Here is an 18267-nt window from a genome sequence, read left to right as displayed (position 1 = left end):
CCTATCAAAATAGAAATGTAAGTACAGAACTACTGGAGTTGAGAAAATAACTGAAGGTGAAAGGTAGAAATCTCTCCCAATATATCCTATTCATAACACACGGGTGTATGTCCTATCAGAGTTCTGTTAACATTCCACCCCCAAGTTGTTGGTATTAAGGGGTGGAATTCTTGGGGAAGTAATTACATACTGTATGAATGGGATTAGTGTCTTTATAAAAGAGAACCAGAAAACTGTCTTGCCCCTTATGCCATACGAAGACCCAGTGAGAAGCCTCCATGTATAAGGAACTGGCCCTCACCAGACACCAAATCAGCTGGCAGCAAACATTTGGACTTGACGGCCTACAGAACTGAGAGTAGCAAATTTATGTTGTTCATAAAATACTCAGTCTTAGGTATTCTGTTGTAGCAGCCCAAACAACTTAAAGCATCTTAGCTTCAGATGCAAAGCAGGTCACTGCCAGAACTCACCTTACAACACTCAGCAGAGCCATACCTCCCTGCCATCCTTTCCTTCCTCTGATGGAAAAAAAGATTATATTTGAATAATGTATTCAAAATGCCGTGTTCTAGATTCTAGCATGAAAAAAAATTGCTAACAAATCAATAGCATTAATGGAACTAATTTTAAAATCCTGAATTGTTCACAAGTAATTGCAGGTTTCATTTTTTTCTGTTCATTATTAGGTAAAAAGTGAAAAGGTTCTCCGAACTATAGATACCACTTAGACACCAACTCCATATCCTATATGGATGCTTTCCTTCCACCTGTGCCATCAGTGAGGATCATTAAACAGCATGTTAAAGCATCCATCTGTTTTTGGCACTTTATAAATACTTCTCCCCTCACCCCTGTCCTCTCTTGAGCTACCACGTGTCTCTGTTGTACAAAAAGCTAGGGAGCTACAACAATGATAATAATTATTGGAATCATTACTGGTAAGAATGTAAAGCAGATGGACAAGATGACCAATCAGCGTCTATGAATCTTTGGATGTCAAATTTACTGCTAATGCTATAATTTTGCACAATTTGATAAGAAAACATCAAAGCATCTGATAAGGAAAAAATTAACTCAACAATTTCCATCAACAATATACAAATGTGAAAATTGGGGACCACAGATGGAATGACTGAAGCCCTGAGTTCATGTGATTTCTACCAGATGACACAATCTTGAAATAAATAATTTGAAAAACAATGTGGAAAAATCATAAAAATTATGGCTGCAATGGTATAAAAGGAACTGTTACTTTGGACCAAGGGAGAAAATATTCAGAAATAAATACCTATTATTCTCACTGAAAGGAAAAGCATGGCCAAAGATAGTAAAGTTGTGTTTTTTTCCTTTTTATAGCTCTTTTTTAATGTTAATTTTTTCATTTTTTTCAAGGAGACAATAATTACTTGATTTCAAAATCATGATGTGTAAGCCACTCTTTTTGATCTTTGCAAGCCTCATGTAGTCAGGATTACAACTGAAGAGCATATCAGTATTACAGAAACTCCTATAATAAGATTCAGATTTATAATTTGGATTTTACCTCACCTTAAGATCAAAATGTGCGTAAGTAAAATTTACTTAAAAGATGCAAAGAGTAATCCAACCCTTTCATACAACGGATCTTCCTAGAAGGTAGGGATATTCTTGGAGTTGTATCTGAAGGACAGCCAAAATTATGATCTCATAATAGCTTTGCAAATTTTGTTAATAATTATTTTTATCATCTTCCTAATATTGAGTGATTATTCTATGCAGGTGCTTATGCCATTAAATTCTAATAATGAAAAGTGTGGGGAGCAACTCGGACTAGACTAAGTTACTGGAATTAAGACTTATTCTATGCATCTGCTCTCCCACAATATGGCGCTGGCAGAGGAGGAAACAGCTTCTACACAGCTGCCTCCAGTTCAACCAATAAGCAGCAGGAGCTGCTCCTGATTGGAGGACAGCAGCGTGCTCAGCGTGTGGGTAGCAGAGTTGGGATTGGTGGAGAGGACTATAAAGGAGGAGAGAGACAATATGCACCAGGAACATCTATCTGAAGGAACACCTGTGCAGCCCCCGAGAGAGCCGGCTGGCGGTGTGCCACTCCCCCGCGGAAGTGGGGAAAGTGGCAGGGGGAACTGCCCTTCCACGGAGGTGGAAGGGACAGTAGCCAACCCAGGAAGAACCAGCAGCAAACCCGGGGAGGGCCGAGCAGACAAAAGAACAGCGCAGGGTCCTGTTTTGTTCCTCCACGAAGACGGGGAGCGACAAAAAGTTTCATTTTTTTCTCAACACAATTTGGGGTGAGTATTGTTATCTTTTATTTATAGAAAAATAAAATGCAGTTTAGAAACCTACGTTCCCTGTTCAACATGAAACAACCAGTAAGTGCTTCACTCCAAGATTATCTAAATGGTCCATGTTCTTCACCTCAAAAGATACTGTGGATTTTTCTTGAACTGCATGATTCTAGATGTCTCAGAAAGATAAATAATGGAAATATGAGGTTAGTGATGAGCAATCTTCCTAACACAAAGTAGAAGGAAAGACTGAACCCCAAATAATTCCCATAATATTAGGGATATCCCTTGGCAAAAATGTATGCATAAAATCTAGTGTATGTTATAATTTTCTTAGAGATGGTAAGATTGGCAGCTGCTTTTGGAGCTCTAATTTTTTAAAACTGAACATAAATTTTAGTCTGTGACTCCCAGAAATGCTTCATCTTACTATTCACGATTTATAGTCAAGATAAATGCTTATTTTTAAATACCAAAGATATAAAATTCACAGTATTTGGAAGAGGACCACTCTATCAGGGCGAATCATGCCTTCCATTGGTCTATATAGCATCACAGTGAGTGGCCAAGGATTCTACTGCTGATCCCAAGTTCTTTCCATTAGACCTCACTACCTCAGAGAGACAGAAAAAAAAAATAGGTATAAGCTTGAAATGATGGAAAAGAAAAGATGCAAAGAGTATCCAACCCTTTCATACAGCGGATCTTCAAAAATTTGATTGCAGCCGGCGCCGCGGCTCAATAGGCTAATCCTCCTCCTAGCGGCGCCAGCACACCAGGTTCTAGTCCCGGTCGGGGCGCCAGATTCTTTCCCGGTTGCTCCTCTTCCAGGCCAGCTCTCTGCTGTGGCCAGGGAAGGCAGTGGAGGATGGCCCAAGTGCTTGGGCCCTGCACCCCATGGGAGACCAGGAGAAGCACCTGGCTCCTGCCTTCGGATCAGCGCGGTGCGCCGGCTGCAGTGTGCCAGCCGTGGTGGCCATTGGAAGGTGAACCAACAGCAAAAAGGAAGACCTTTCTCTCTGTCTCTCTCTCTCTCACTGTCCACTCTGCCTGTCAAAAAAAAAAAAAAAAATTGATTGGGGGTGGGCATTTGGCACAGTGGTTATGCCATTGCTTGGGACTCACATCTTCTATCAGAGTGCTTGGGATCAAACCCCAACTGTGCTTTGGAGGCAACATGTGATGTCTCAAGTTGTTGAATCCCTGCAACTCACATGGGAAATATGGATTAGTTCCAGGTTCCTGGCTTCAGCCTGGCGCAGCTATTGTGGACATTTATGGAGTGAACCAGTTGCTACATGTGTCTGTCTCTTTGCCATTCAAATACATATAATAAATAAAATAATTTTTAGATTCATGAAAAGTGTGTATATAAAAGCTATGCATGGATTCCACATTTTTACATCAAAATTTCACATTTTTACATCAAAAGAAACTTATATTTTAATTCCATTTTCCATAAACGTTTTGAAGTACCCTGGTATAAATACTGACAAATTTAATCTCATTATTAATGATTCCTGGCAACAACAATGTTTAAAAAATTGGCTAAACTTTTATTGTGTTGTGCTTTAGTTGCATATATGTATATACATGAACATGATTACAAACTATGATTATGCTAAAAATCAAGTGTTTTGCTAAGCCTGAACCAAACCAGAGGCCAAAATTCAGAAATAGTTTCCTAATAGCGTCTAAGCTTTCTATTTGCACTTTTTCTATAAAGCCTAATGAAAATGCTCTCCTTAGATTTAGAAAAAACTAGGATCCAAATTTAAAATGACATTTATCTCAAATGTAGATTAATATTTAATGACAGTCTGATTAATAATCCTGATTTTATGAACTGGAGACATTTAGCATGAAAGCCCTTAGACACACTTCTTCTGAGCTACTAAGAGGAAAGAAAAGGCCGGCAGTGAAGATGGGCCATCTCTTTTTAAATGTTCCTGTACTATCAGGTTTCAGACTTGTGTGTCCCAAACACCACATTTGCATTTTGAATGATCTCATTGGAAAGCTTTATATTTGTGAAGAGCAGGGCAAAGAATTAGGAGACAGACAAACAGGTACTTTCAAAGGATTAAAACCAACTAAACTATTATCTAGGTGGTAATTGGGAAAAAAATCTAGGACAATACTTCACCATACATTTCTCACATCAATAACACTGAAACTATCAAGAAACTGATAAATCGTCAACATGTATTCATGGGTATGCTAAGAAATATCATCATTTCAGAGATTTTGTTTTCATAGTTAATAATCTGAACTATTTTGGGGGGGTCTTTTATTTTTTCCTTCTTTTTTGTTGTTGTTGTTGTTAACGATCTGAACTGATGAGATAGCTTTCACAAATAAACACAAAGGAAAAGAAATCAATATGCAAAGAAAAGGAACCTGTTAAAGGACCCAGTGTTGTGGGCTGTCATTTTAGAGGTTAGAAAGGAAATAAGAATAGGGGAATGAGGAAAGCAAGAGAAGAGGGGGAAGGAAGGAGGGGCCAAAAAAAAGAATAGTCCTGTTTGGGACAAGCGGGCCTGAGAAAGCATTTAAGGTCATGTCGCATAGATCCTCAGAGAGATAATGCTCTACATTTGTATAATACCTTACAGGCTGTGCAGTTCACATAAAGAAAGAAATGTCCTCAATAAAGAATAATGCCTAGGGATAGAAACAAGAGACAGTGTACCCATAGTCCTCAAGTACCCATAGTCCTCAACAGGATGTGCCTGAGAGATGCTTAGAACAGGCACTGGGCACCAGAGGTTGCTAACATGTGTATATATGGTAAATAGGGAGCTGACATGGGCTGTAAATGCAATTTCTAGGATTTAAACCACACTGCTTTAGAAACTTAGAGTATCCTAAATTAGTTCATGCTAATAGTAGTCTAGACTTGGACTATCTGGTATGGTAGTCACTCATCATGCAGCTATTTAAATTTAAATTACTTTAAATCAATATAAAATCAAATTTCTCTTACAAGCCACATTTCAAGTATCCAGTCACTCAGGTTGCTACTGGATACTGTACATGGAAGGTAGAGATATAGCACATTTCCATCATCATATCAGGTTCTATTGGAAAGCACTAGTCTAGATGATCTTCCTGTGAAGTTGTAAGGCAGAATTCTGCTCTATTTTAAATAAGTTTTGTTCTTCATAAGGATGAGAGAAAAAAATTCTACTGGAAACACCATACTTTGCCTTTATTGGCATTTCTGTCTACCAGTTACCTCATTCTCACCAGCGACAGAGCCTGGGCCTCCACTTACAAACGCTGCTCCCTCCCAGATTTTAAGAGCATCCTAGGCCTTGTACAGAAGAATGTCAAAAGCACATGAGTGAAAGCACTGCTGGGCCATGGTTCAGTGGTTCATCATCAGGCCAAAAAGGAAAAATCATATAAGGGTTTTAAGTGGAAGAATGATATGATCAGATTTGCTTTCTGTAAAAATTTTAAAGTGTATAAAATTAATAACAGAGCAAGAAAAGTAGCCAAGTCCAATTAATATACTATAATGAAAGTCCAGGAAAGACAGGTTGGCAGTTTGATGATGGCATAAAAAATGGTGCTATTCACTGTACTTGAATCCCTTCGTTGATAACGTGACCAACACTTGATTTTTCTGACTACAGATCTAATCCAGGTGGACCCCTGCTAGCCACTTGAGAGACTTCTTCTAAACTCCCCACACGCACAAACCACAGCACTGGGAGCTTATGGGAACATACCATTTTAATCCTGCCTCTTCCTACCTCAGCCCGTGAGAATCTCCAAACATTGACATCCAACCTTTTCCATATTCAGCCAGACTATCTTCTAATGTTCCTAAAATCTAACTTCCTGCCTGTTGGAACTGCCATCTGTCATCTGCTCTATTCTTACCCGATGCCACAATCCCCTACCCGGATGTTCACCTTTTAGGAATGACTTGCTCTGCTTGTTAAAAATTTGGAGGAAAGAACATAAAAAGGGGCCGGCGCTGTGGCATAGTGGGTAAAGCCACTGCCTGCAGTGCCGGCATCCCGTATGGGTGCCAGATCAAGTCCCAGCTGTTCCACTTCCGATCCAGCTCTTTGCTATGGCCTGGGAAAGCAGTGGAAGATGGCCTAAGTCCTTGGGCCCCTGCATCTGCATGGGAGACCCAGGGGAAGCTCCTGGCTTCTACCTTCAGATAGGCGCAGCTTCAGCCAATGCGGCCAACTGGGGAATGAACCAGTGGATGGAAGAGCTCTCTCTCTCTCTGCCTCTCCTCTCTGTGTAACTGTGTAACTCTGACTTTCAAATAAAAATAAATAAATATTTTTAAAAAAGAACATAAAAATAACTCAAGTCCAGGACTCTATACAAAAAAAAAAAAAAAAAAAAAAAAAAAAAACAGACCAGAAGACCAGATAACCAAAAGCAGAACAACAACAAATCCCTGGGAAATAGTGGTGGCTGGCATAAGTCTCTAATTCCCTCAGTTTAGCACATCATAGGCCACATAGCCTCCTCCCCTTTCCTTTCAATATAGTTCATTATCCAAAGAATCCTCAGTCTAGGGCAGGATACATATACCACTCAAGGGACCTCGGGATTCCATGTTTGCTTGCATGTAGACTGGAAGCCAAGTGAAGGTAAGGATTAAACTTGCTTAACTTCAAAACTTAGGAAAGTGCTACATATCTGAAAAATGCTTAATAAATATTTGCCGAGTGCATGTCCTACAATTTCAAGTTGGTCAGACTATGAGAAATAATAAAATCCTATTAAGGAAAGAACTTCTTTGTATTTGAACTATTAATTCATGGGGGGAGACTTCTATCCATTGATTCATTCCCAAATGCCCACAATGGCCCCCTAGTTGGGCCAAAATCAAGAGCCAAGAACTCAATCCTGATATCGCATGTGAATGGCAAGAACTCAATTACTTGAACCATCATCATTGTCACCTCCCTGATCTGCATTAGCAGAAGCCAGAGCTGGGAATTGAATCCAGATACTTCAAAGTGGGTTGCAGGCATCTTAAACACTAGGCTAACCATTCACCCCTGCTACACTATTATGGTAAAAACCTCTATGAACTACTGTCTATTCCAAGCAAGTGCTTGGAAATTTAAAGGCAATATTTAAATTGTTCTGCATAACAAGTAAACTCTGACTTTTGTACTCATGCACTGGCACCTTGTAAAAGGATTGTGGGACAATTCTGAATGAGGAGATGAAAGGAAGTGTCTAGAGGAAGAAAAAGACCTGGCCCAGTGAGACATAGGCACATGGGAATACCCTTGTGGTGGGGAATGGTAAATACATTCTAGGAACAGTGACATCTAACATTTAATTAGTTAGTTTCTTGTTTATGCTGTAATTACCATCCTTTATCCCAAAGCACTCATCCAGAGTGTGTTACGTATACAAGAGCCTTATAATAGCAATGCTTTAGACAATGAAGAAAAATCTGACAAACAGGGAAGTAAAATGGGTAAAATGCCATCTTTGGCATGAAGAAACTAGTGATAGATATAATTCATGCCCCCACATCTCAATTTATTTTGAAAGAAGATGACTCCAGAAACTATAGCTGATTGTTTATCTAAATGTATGCTTCCCCTTCATAAAAGATAACTATCACCAAGAAGTTCCTGTTGAGCCAAGGATGACATTTCCTAGCCCCCTGATGCTAAGTGGGGTAATGTGACCAGTTCTCATCAGGGAGTATAAGCAGAAGTGCAATTGTTACATCTGAGCCATGATACTTAACAACTGGTTGTGCTTTTTCTGTGTTCTCTTCAGCTGATTGTTATGTGGGTGGGAAATATATTTATTATGTCAAATCACTAACATTCTGGTGTATGTTATAACAACTAGTATTATCCTAACGTATTCTGAAATTGATACCTTTTGGGGAGGGGTGAAGCCTTTACAGAAATCTAACTATGAGGTGTTGGCCATCAGCAAAGATACAGATAGAGAAGATGACAACCCTGGAACCCTGCACTGCACTGGAAAAACCACAGCTGGGAGGACAGATCTATAACTGGAGGCAATGGTTAGAAAGAGCTGAAATATTAGTGTATAGTAGTTTCTCCTCCCTGCCTGTAGAAAAGTTTCAAAAAATAACTGATGACTTCAGGAAAGAATTGCTAATTTGAGACCAGAGATAAAAAGGAAAAGCCAAAGTCTAGAAATGCAAAGCTGGAAAAGCCCACAGCTTCAGAAACTGTGACGCTGAAGAACAAACGAAAAAGGTTTTCTGTAACAGACGCCCATGATGACTTCCCACAATGACGTAGAAATGCCCAAGGACCTGATTAATGAAATCACCTCAGCACTCAAGCCCAAAGTAACCACTGGAGACATGGATGGTTAAGACATGGGTAAAGAAATGAAGCAGGTTCAAGAAGCAGGGCTAAGAAACAACTTTCATTATAGTTGGTAGTCGAACATAAAGAAAGCAAATAAATAAGTAACCCAAGAAAATTCTGAGGGAACTATATTATCAAATAAACTAACTGGACCTATGTAAAAAGAAAAGATAAAGATAAAACAACCTCTAGGTGTTCAGACTTGGACTGGGAAGAAGCACCTGAGAAGATCATGAGAGATCTATAAAGGGCACAATTCCCAACAACTACTTCAGATGTGGCCATGGGCAGTAAGGGACAATGAAAAACCTCCCAGAGGGTGCCAGGGCTACAAAGAAAATCAAACAACACACTTCCTCCAAAGCCAGTGTCTAATAAAGGAATTTCTGGCACTATTAGTTTGGCTCTAATAGGATGGCTAGTATGATTTCTCCCATGTTATGTGTTAATGACTTTTATTCTTCCCTTTTCCAAATGGGAATTTTCAGTGCAATTATTCCAAAACTAATCTATCAATGTGTATTTGGAAATCAATAACATGCTTTTTAGTCTAAAGATTTCCGGACAATAAGGGGCCATATTCAGACTTACCTGGGGGTTGGGGAGGGTTTAGCATCACCCACAGAACCTGGACTTTGAGATAGATGCAGCATCTACATGGGATTTGGATTGTCTCCTGTGGTTGCAGTTTTCCTGAATGTGTCTGAAGAGATAGGATATGGTAGAAACAGTCATTTAGCAAAATGAAGCAAGGCATGTCATGTCTGAGGTGTTCCTTTTCTATCTTCATTCTCATCCACAACTACCAGCTAGACATGGAAAGCTCCAAGTTCCTAGAGTTCAGAGAAAGAGCCTGGGTCTCCAAATCATTGAACCCAATACACACATTGGACTGCCAGCTGAGCAAGTTAGAAGCCACTGAAACTCTATTAACTACTGAAATATGGAGGTCACCTCAGCTAACACAATGACCATTTAAGAGAAAAGAGGGAGGCTATTCCTTGCTATTATGACCACTGTTGGCAGCTGCATGACACGATGACACTTAATTGCATGTTTGCTACCAGGAATCCAAAACCATCCCCTTTATCATTTTAGCATTGCCTCTGTTTAACATCAGTTCCAGGCCATGTACCAGCTGTTCTTAACAGACTCCTCGCCAGTATCCCAAGTATAATTTTTTTTTTATTTTTATAGTTCATCCCCCTTATATTAGTTCAACATTTATAGGGGAAAAAATAAAGTGCACTATGTTACTTTTTTAAAAACAGTATTTGACCCCTGACTTCCTGTCCTTCAAGAAGGATAAAGTCCAAGTGATTTAGGAATGCAATCATACACTGATCTGTATTCCCCAACCTTTTTCTTCTTCAGCTTCATGTCCCCTACAAATGCCAGTCCTGAGCCCCAATCACCAGCCAAGCCCTTTCTGTGACACTGCTTTGTAAATGCTGCTCCCTCAGCCTAGACTACGCTCCACCTGCTTCCTCTCTGCCTGGGGAATGTTTACTCATCTTTGAAAACCAAGCTTAGATGTCACTTCATCTGTGAAGTCTTATCCGACACTCCCATGTAGAAGATGAAGCTCTGTTATGATCAGATCACCTCCATCAGCCAGCTTCACATATCATGCCTACTATTAGGACGTTGGGAATGTTTAGCAATCTATAGGGTTTGATTTTGTTGCTAGTTATTTTGTTAATGAGTCAGCCACTACAGTTACCTTCTTACTAAAAACTGCATAGTACTGCTTTGCCAAATAGTCAGCCACACATTTGAAACGGACTGGTTCCCTTCAATGAGAGAACATAGCCAAGATTAGTTCTGCTGAATGGGATCCATACAATGCTTTTTTGATGGATTTTCTAAGGTTGTGAAGTATTTGGAGGGCAAGACTCCAAAGGAATCTAAGAATTCCTGCATCCTTCATAGCTTTTACATCTCAGCAGGCAACTAAGTTAGTTAAAAACTCGCTTGCTATCAGTGAGTGATTAGATCTTAAAATGTAAATATACTTTATTTGGAGCTTTACATGATTTGATCACCATTTTGGCAAGTCTCCATCCATACTCCTATTCACATGAACTGATTCAGTAACCCAGCACACACCCATCTGTTTGCAACTGCAGCTGCCACACTCAATGAATATATTTATTTTGCTTCTATTGCGAATTGTCAAATATGCAAAAGTGTAATCAATATCTAACTGGATATTATCTTCTTATTCAGACATTTTCTCTTTTATCCAAACTTATGTTAATCCAAATTCATACCTTTTTAGCAGCCAGCACATATTTGATTACATTTTCTGGTGTGGTTACACCTGAACACAGACATATTGAGACATCTACTTTCCATTTATTTGCCCTTTCTATTCCAGATAAGACATTTATATTGATTTTTAAAACATCATATGTACAGACAGTCTATATTACCTATAAATATCATTTCAGGAAAAGAAAAAGAACATACAAAACACTGTTTATAAAAAGGGGCCTTTGGATCTGACTGAAGAGAGAATCATGGCTCCAAACACATCCAGGAAGCGAAAACAACTACGTGTTTCTCACTCTTGGGATGTTTCTGTGGTGCAAGCCTTCTTTCACATTACCATGTCACCTTGCCAACAAAAATTATGATTTGTATGTGATTTATTTTTCTGCACATATAGGCTGTGAGTGCATGATGCCTTATTCATATTTATGCCCCTAATAAGTAGCTTAGGGCATGGCACAGGGAAGGAGCTGAGTAGATCCGTTGAGAATGAAATAACAAACAAGAATCCCACAGGGATATGCAAAACTTGCCTCTCATGACAGACCTATGCTCGGCATTCTGCCCATCCCAACCTTAGGAAGCTTTCTCCACCTTGCCTAACATCAGAGTTGCATAAAAACTCTCTCCATTTTCTCTCCTCCTGGTGGGCCTCTGCAGTACTGCATTCATTTCTGTATCCCCAAAGAGCCTGAGTAAGTCAGTAAACACTATTTAAATCAAATGACTCCCCAGAATATTGCTATAAATAATGGTTGGGATTGTTAGTGCTAAAAATACTATACTTTAGTTATATTATTGATTCAAAGGGCTTGAAGGAAGAGAGGATTTTATTTGAGGACCTGAACATTATTTAAACTACTGTTTTTATGAGGGCATGTATAAAGTTCTAATATTTTTAAAGCAAATTTATACACTGCAAACCAATTGTCAGTTAGAAGTTGGCTATTCAATGGGATTAAGTGTATGAGACCAAATATCCATATGAGAAATAAAATGTCCATCATGAGGATGGATCTAATATTTGGTTCTAATGATATCTCATGATCAATATTTAATCATTTTGTCTTTCAAATTTAATCTAGATGATTTTTTTTACATAAACAGAAAAATAGTGGTTAGTAAGAAAGAATTTCACTTCAAAATTATTTAAACTTTTCTTAATGAAAATGTCAATTTATGATTTTATATATGCTTTCACAATTTTTTACAGTTATTTGCCACTTAATAAAATAAATGCATTCTAGAAAAATACACTAGCAACTAAATCTGATACATGACTATATTTGAATTTCCATTAAAGTATTAGGGTTAAGGGGTGGGCATGTAGTCTAGCAGCTAAGACTACAGTTTAGACTTCTTGCATCCCATATCAGAATGCCTGTATTCAAGTCCCTGATCTGTACCCGATTCCAGCTTCTTGCAAATATGTTGCCTGGGCATCAATGATGGCTCCACAGGAGAGACTGGATGGGGTTACCAGATCCCAGCTTCAGCCTGGCTCAGCACTAGCTATTGTGGGCATTTGTGGAGCGACCCAGCTGATGCGAATCAGTCAGTCAATCTCTCTCTCTCCCCCACTTCAGTCTCTCTGAGTCTATAAATAAAGTTTTAAAAATATTGGGATTACAGACCCATTAAAAATGAGGACACATGTAAAAGAAAATTACAATGGAAAACTAAGCATTTTCTTTTAAGACATGAATATATAATTTTGAAAGCAGATTAAAACACACTGTAACACTATATTCAAAATAATTTTCAAAGATGTTTAAAAGCCTGCAGAAGTAAGCAAGCATTCAAAATTGATCCATGAGAGAGCATCTTGGGCAACCATCCTCACTTTCTGTGGTCACTGTAATAGCAGAACTTTCAGTTTAGTGTCCTCCTAAAATCCCACCCCCATTTTCAAAATCAGCCTCCAAATAAGCTATCTTCTTATTTCAAAGTCATGCTGAAAATGTTGGGGTTTTCTCCTTCCAAGCACCCTGCTACAGTAAGACACATAGCATCCACTAGTGGGGAGATACGACTTCAAGTAAACATAGGACTGCAGGCTTCATTTCTTCTGCTGGGATCATGTTTCTTAGATTCTTAAGTTCACAGTGTTACAGTGGAGCCAGAGTGCCTGGACTCGAGCATGACTTTATCTTTCACTTCCTATGTGACTTCAGACAAATCAAGGAAAGTCTCTGAAAATTAGTTTTCAAATCTACACAACAGGGTATGAGTGACAGCTACCTTATGGGGGACTGTAAGAACTAAAATATTAGTATCTGCAAAATGTTCAAAATAGTATCTGTTTCAACTAGGTGTTCTCACTCATAACTCTATTTATGTAAATAAGATAAAAACATTATTCATAGTATTATTCTAATTTAATTTAAAAGAAAAAGGTAAATATTTCAACATATTTTATTTATTATTATTATTATCATTATTTTTAACAATTCCCAAATGCATAGACTGCGATGAATTTTCATGTTCTACCTCATGAATGGCTTAATGTATTATGTATAAAACTGCTACGTTTATTTCTGTATGCAAGGAGATCTCTCATTTTAAACTATAAATGTGATTCTTCAATGACTTATTTAATTTTTTTATTCTCTACACTGTAGAAAGTCCTTTGAGATAAGGATTGCCTTCCTTATCTCCGGTATTATATTCTGTTTAAGTATTCTTGTCTTTATACATACTTAATAAGTAATAAGTGAGTTAATGACTGAGTTGGTGAGTGGATAGCCGACATTAAATCAGATAGTAAAGATAGGTCCAATTCAACTTACAGGAACAGGCACTATTCAAGATAATACAAGACAGTTTCGTTGGCAGGGGTCAAGAGGCCCCTGGTCTCACACATTGGGCTTTCTGTCTCCCAACCTATGCTTGCAGTAAAGAGGTGGGGAGGAGATATCTCTAAGCAGCACAGGAGGAAATAAGTAATAATAATAATAATAATAATAATAAAAGGGCAATAGATCTAGACTATGAAGATACTTGTACTGTGTGACTCCAAAATTTAGGACTGCTCTGCTCTATAAAGTTTATTTCATCACTCTGGGAGGAACAAGGCCATAAACTTACCTTAAAAACTACTCTGAACTTTAAAAATATCACATAGAAAGCAATCATACTTTCCACTCTTTTGAGCCCCTATAAAAATAATAGGCATCACTATTTCATGCAAAATCCATGACAATGTAGGCAAATTTCAAGTAATATTACATTCTGAAACAAGTAACTTTAACCTTAAATAGTTATCCTAAAATGTACATGATTAGATTTTATACCCACTTTAAGGATTTTCCTCAGGAATCAGTCTCTAAGGCAATAGCACATTTCAAGGAACTAATTACTTTTCTATCAAGGAAAAAAAATGCATTAGGGCAGAAAGAACTGTATCCTCTAGGTTTCTTAAATTTTACCAGTAATTTAGTCTACTTTCCTAGTACATGCACAGTCTATATCAGACCTTCTGGAACACCATTTCAAAGTGCTAGATGAAAATTCAAGAAAATATTTCTTTTTTTTTCAGTGCTTAATGAAGATGCTTTATAGATTTTCACACTTATAGATAGGCAGGTTTACAAAAAACCTGGACAGATGGGATTTTAAGTGGCCAAGAAATGTGACTGAAGCCACATCCTGCCACTTCATTTTTTTTTCTAGACATCTCATTTTTATCACCATAACAAAAAGCAGAAAAACCGGCTGATGTTCAGTTGCCCCACAGCATAAACAAGGAAGTGTTAATAGCAAATAGAAAACACTGGATGAGGCAATCTTTGCCACCACTCCATCTGAATATTCCATAAACATACAAGCTTAAGGAACGGAGCAATGGGATGTGAAGAGAAGCGAATTTGGAAATAGTTTCAGCTGATGCATGGGTCTACTCCATGAGAAAAAAAGAGGCAAACAGAAAGGAAAGAGGGGCGAGGGGCAATAGAAACAGAAGATTTGGGAACGAGAACTCTCAAAGCGGCAGGCAGGATAGTTATTTTCCAGAGTCCACGTGGGGCTCTGTGCATGAAGGAGGTCAGGGAAAGGTGAAGGTGAAAGGGGACCAGGAAGCACAGAGAGGCCAAGTGATTCACTCCTTTCTCCAAAAGTCTGAGTAGTGCCAAAGGAGGAACAAGAGTGCATTAAACAGAATGCTGTTTGTGATAAACAATGGGTCTGAACCTGACCAGCAAGAGGGAGAGGATCAGAGTATTGACTTTGTGGAGCACATTAGCTTGTCTAGGTCTCCAGGAGACTTTTCATTCAGTTGGGGGAAAAGTTATTTCTACCTGGGACATTCACTAGAAGGTAACCAGAAAAGATATTTACAACAGGGAAAGCCTGTGCGGCCTCCCGGATAAGCCCTTTATTCCTGCTCTACATTAAAAAAAGAAAAAAAAAAAAAAACCTCCAGCAATAATTAAATGCACATCCATATGCATGATGTGCCCAATTACCAAACTGTTCAAGTTTTGGTTACTTTAATAACAAAAAAACTCTCTAGTTAGAAGTCTGTAGGTTTTGTTCATATGTTACAAGTTAAGCCTTAGACAACTTTTCACACACATACACTTTCTTAAAGAGTGAAACAAAGCAAAACTTGATTTTCTTCTCTTTCTCTCTCTCTCTCTCTCTCACACACACACATCCATTCACACACATATTTTTAAATGTTACCCTCTTTTTTCAAAGTCTTTTCTGTAAGTTATTCCATAAGGACAGGTAAGAAGTCAGATCTCTGAAATCTCTCACTTGTCCTGTGAAATATGATGCTGTGGCTGATCTGTATTGGTTAATAAACCACCAGTCCTCTGTCCCACACCGTACTAGACATTTAAAAGCAGTAGCAGTAAGCTGCTTGCTTTTCCTTTGACCTGGGGTTAAAAAAAAAAAAAAAAGATTCCCAACAAGATCCAAAACAACCCAATCAATACAATAATGGAAATGTGAACTGCTATTAAAAATATTGACATCATGCTTAATTTGATTAGAAGGCATGTTGAACCTGCATGGAATCAACCCAGTGCCCATCGGTGCAACCTAAATTTCCCCAGGGTAATCTTGTATTTATCATAACACACTGTCAAGACACTTGTGTAGTCGCAAATGTTGTGTACATGGCACGTCTGTCATATTGCACACTGGCAATTTTTTATGAATGGATACTCATAAATACTCATAATTGGAGAAAATAGATGGCGGCATACTATTTTGGAAAAAAAAAAAAAAAGGTCATTAAGCACTGGGAGCAAATAAGGAGGCAAATGGTGGGCGGCTTTTGGTGCCATCCAGGGCAACTGCATTCCCCAGTCCCTTAGCAGAGTGTGTTGGAAACAGCCATGGAGCTTTCCTTAGAGACCCGCTCACCCTGTGGGGAACCGAGCCTCCGAGCACAGACCGCGCACAGCTCGAAGAATAAAACGCATACATGTCCCTGCGTTGCCGAGGGCTGTTCACGCACCAGAGAATCCGCACTCGCCAAATCCGGTCCCACAAGTGTGTGCCATGTGAGTGTGGCATCTCCCCACAAACGAACAGAAGGCATTAAGAGCTCGGCTCCAGCCCTTCCCAGTCAGGCTGCCGGGACGCTTTTCAGGGGCTGAGACTTGCGTGCCTTCCCCCACCGGGAAGGCGCCTTCATCAAAACCCCTCTCCGGGCTAAGTCAGCTTTGTATGTCAGCCCGCTCGGCACCACAGGGCAGTTTCCAATCCTTCGGCAACTCGGGTCTGGCTAGGCGGCCGCGGCGCCCGTTCCCAGCGGAAGCCCCCATGCGGGAGCAGCGAAGCCCCCGCCACTTACCTAGCTCCCGCGGACCCCGCGCGGCGGTGGCACGGGCTCGGGCGCCACCGCGGGCGGGGGGATTCCCTGCGACGGCTCCCCTCGCCGAGGATCTGTCGCTGGAAGTCCCCCGCCCCTGCGCCGAGAGGAGGGTCTCCCCGGCTGGCTGGAGCTCCCGGCGGGCTTGCCCCTTCTCTTTACATCCCTGACTCTGGTTCCCGGTCTCTAAGAGGAAGGCTCAAAGGAGACGCGGCGGGAGGAAGCTAAGGCATCCTTAAAAAGAACAAGAATCTTCATGGATCTTCACCCCCTTCCCCGCGCGGGGTCCCCATCCCCCTGCCGCCGCCGCCCAGACGACAGAGCGCTGGAAGCGAGAAGGAAAAATCGAGCGTGGCTGAGCTCGCCGCGCGGAAGGAGCCGGAAAGGCGAGCCGCGCCAGCCGGGGAGTTGCCGCTTGTTCAGGCTGCCCGAAGCGCGGCGGCGGCGGCCGGCGGAGGCGGAGGGCGCTGGGCGCTGGGTGGGTGTGTGTCTGTGGCGGAGCTGGGAGAGGCTGCGCGCGGGAGGCGAGGCGGGGCGCCCGGGGGCGCCGCTCCCCCGCCCGGAGCTCGCCGGCCCGGCGCGCACACTCGCCCGCGGCACCTCAGCTCCTGCTCCTCCTCCTCCTCCTCCTCCCGCGCTCCGCGCACCCGCGGGCTGGAGCGGCCGCCGCCGCCAGCGCCTCCTCCTCGGCGCTCGAGGTGGGCGGCGGGGAGGGGTGGCGAGGCTGTGTGGCCGACCCGGCACCACGGGGGGACGCCAGGGCTCGGCCTCGCGGTGCCGGAGCTGTGCGCTCGGCAGGGGACAGCGCCCCTGTGCCCCGGGGCGCGGCCCGGGCGCGGGCGGGCAGGCGCGGGCCACACCTCGGCGGGAGCCTCCCGGTGCTCCCACGCGCCCGCCGCTCCCTCCGGCCCCCCAGGCCCAGCTCCACACCCACCTGCCTCGCTGTGCAGCTCCCACCCGGCTGCGCTGGGCTAGAGGGTCCGCGGCCCCGCTGCCGCCTCACGCACGGCGGCCGGGAAAGCCCGGGATACCCCGCCGAGACGCGCTCTGGCGGCTTCGCGGGATTCCCCGGCCCTTCTGCTCTCAGCGGCTGGGCTCTCCCCCACGCGCCTGCCCCCTACACGACTCTGCCCCTGGGCTCGCCGCTCCACCCGGGAAACTGTGGCGAGGACAGATGGCTCCTGAATGATGGGGCCAGGAGTATCTTGCCCAGGAAGGATCTGCGGGGTTAACTAGGAGCGCTGAGAGGATCTGACTTTCCTCTGGGCACCTCCAGCTCTGCCTGGGGCTGTCACTGGCCCAGAGTAACCCAGCTTTCCTGGCTTTGCAGGTAAAGCCGGGTCGGTGGCAGCTTTAACTCCTGCTACTCACGGGGGCGCTGTTCAGACCCTGGGTTTTTGTTTCTGTTTTTGTTTTCCTTTGTCCATCTTCTTACCCAACTGGGAGACTATGCCAAGTTGTCCCTTAGTGAGGTGTCAGGGTGGATATGCAAACCTTTCCGCATCTTCTGGGCGCAGTAAAGACA

General features: G+C 41.8%; 1 protein-coding gene across 4 annotated transcripts in view; it reads right to left on the bottom strand.

Moving 5' to 3' along the window:
- KCNB2 (potassium voltage-gated channel subfamily B member 2) overlaps positions 1 to 18016 on the bottom strand; it is a 485359-nt gene extending 467343 nt beyond the window's left edge. The window contains exons 1-2 of one of the 4 annotated variants that reach the window (XM_089334544.1): positions 17677 to 18016; positions 9236 to 9347 (exon numbers count right to left, since the gene is read on the bottom strand). The gene's annotated coding sequence lies outside the window, so the exon portion shown is untranslated. 4 annotated transcript variants of the gene reach the window in all.
- Positions 18017 to 18267: the final 251 nt, after the last annotated feature.

Source organism: Oryctolagus cuniculus, chromosome 6 (assembly GCF_051225735.1).
Source record: "Oryctolagus cuniculus isolate XC-2025 breed Fujian yellow rabbit chromosome 6, ASM5122573v1, whole genome shotgun sequence".
NCBI lineage: Eukaryota > Metazoa > Chordata > Mammalia > Lagomorpha > Leporidae > Oryctolagus > Oryctolagus cuniculus.
Note: the sequence above shows the minus strand (reverse complement) of the source record. Positions and strands in the feature narration are given on the sequence as shown.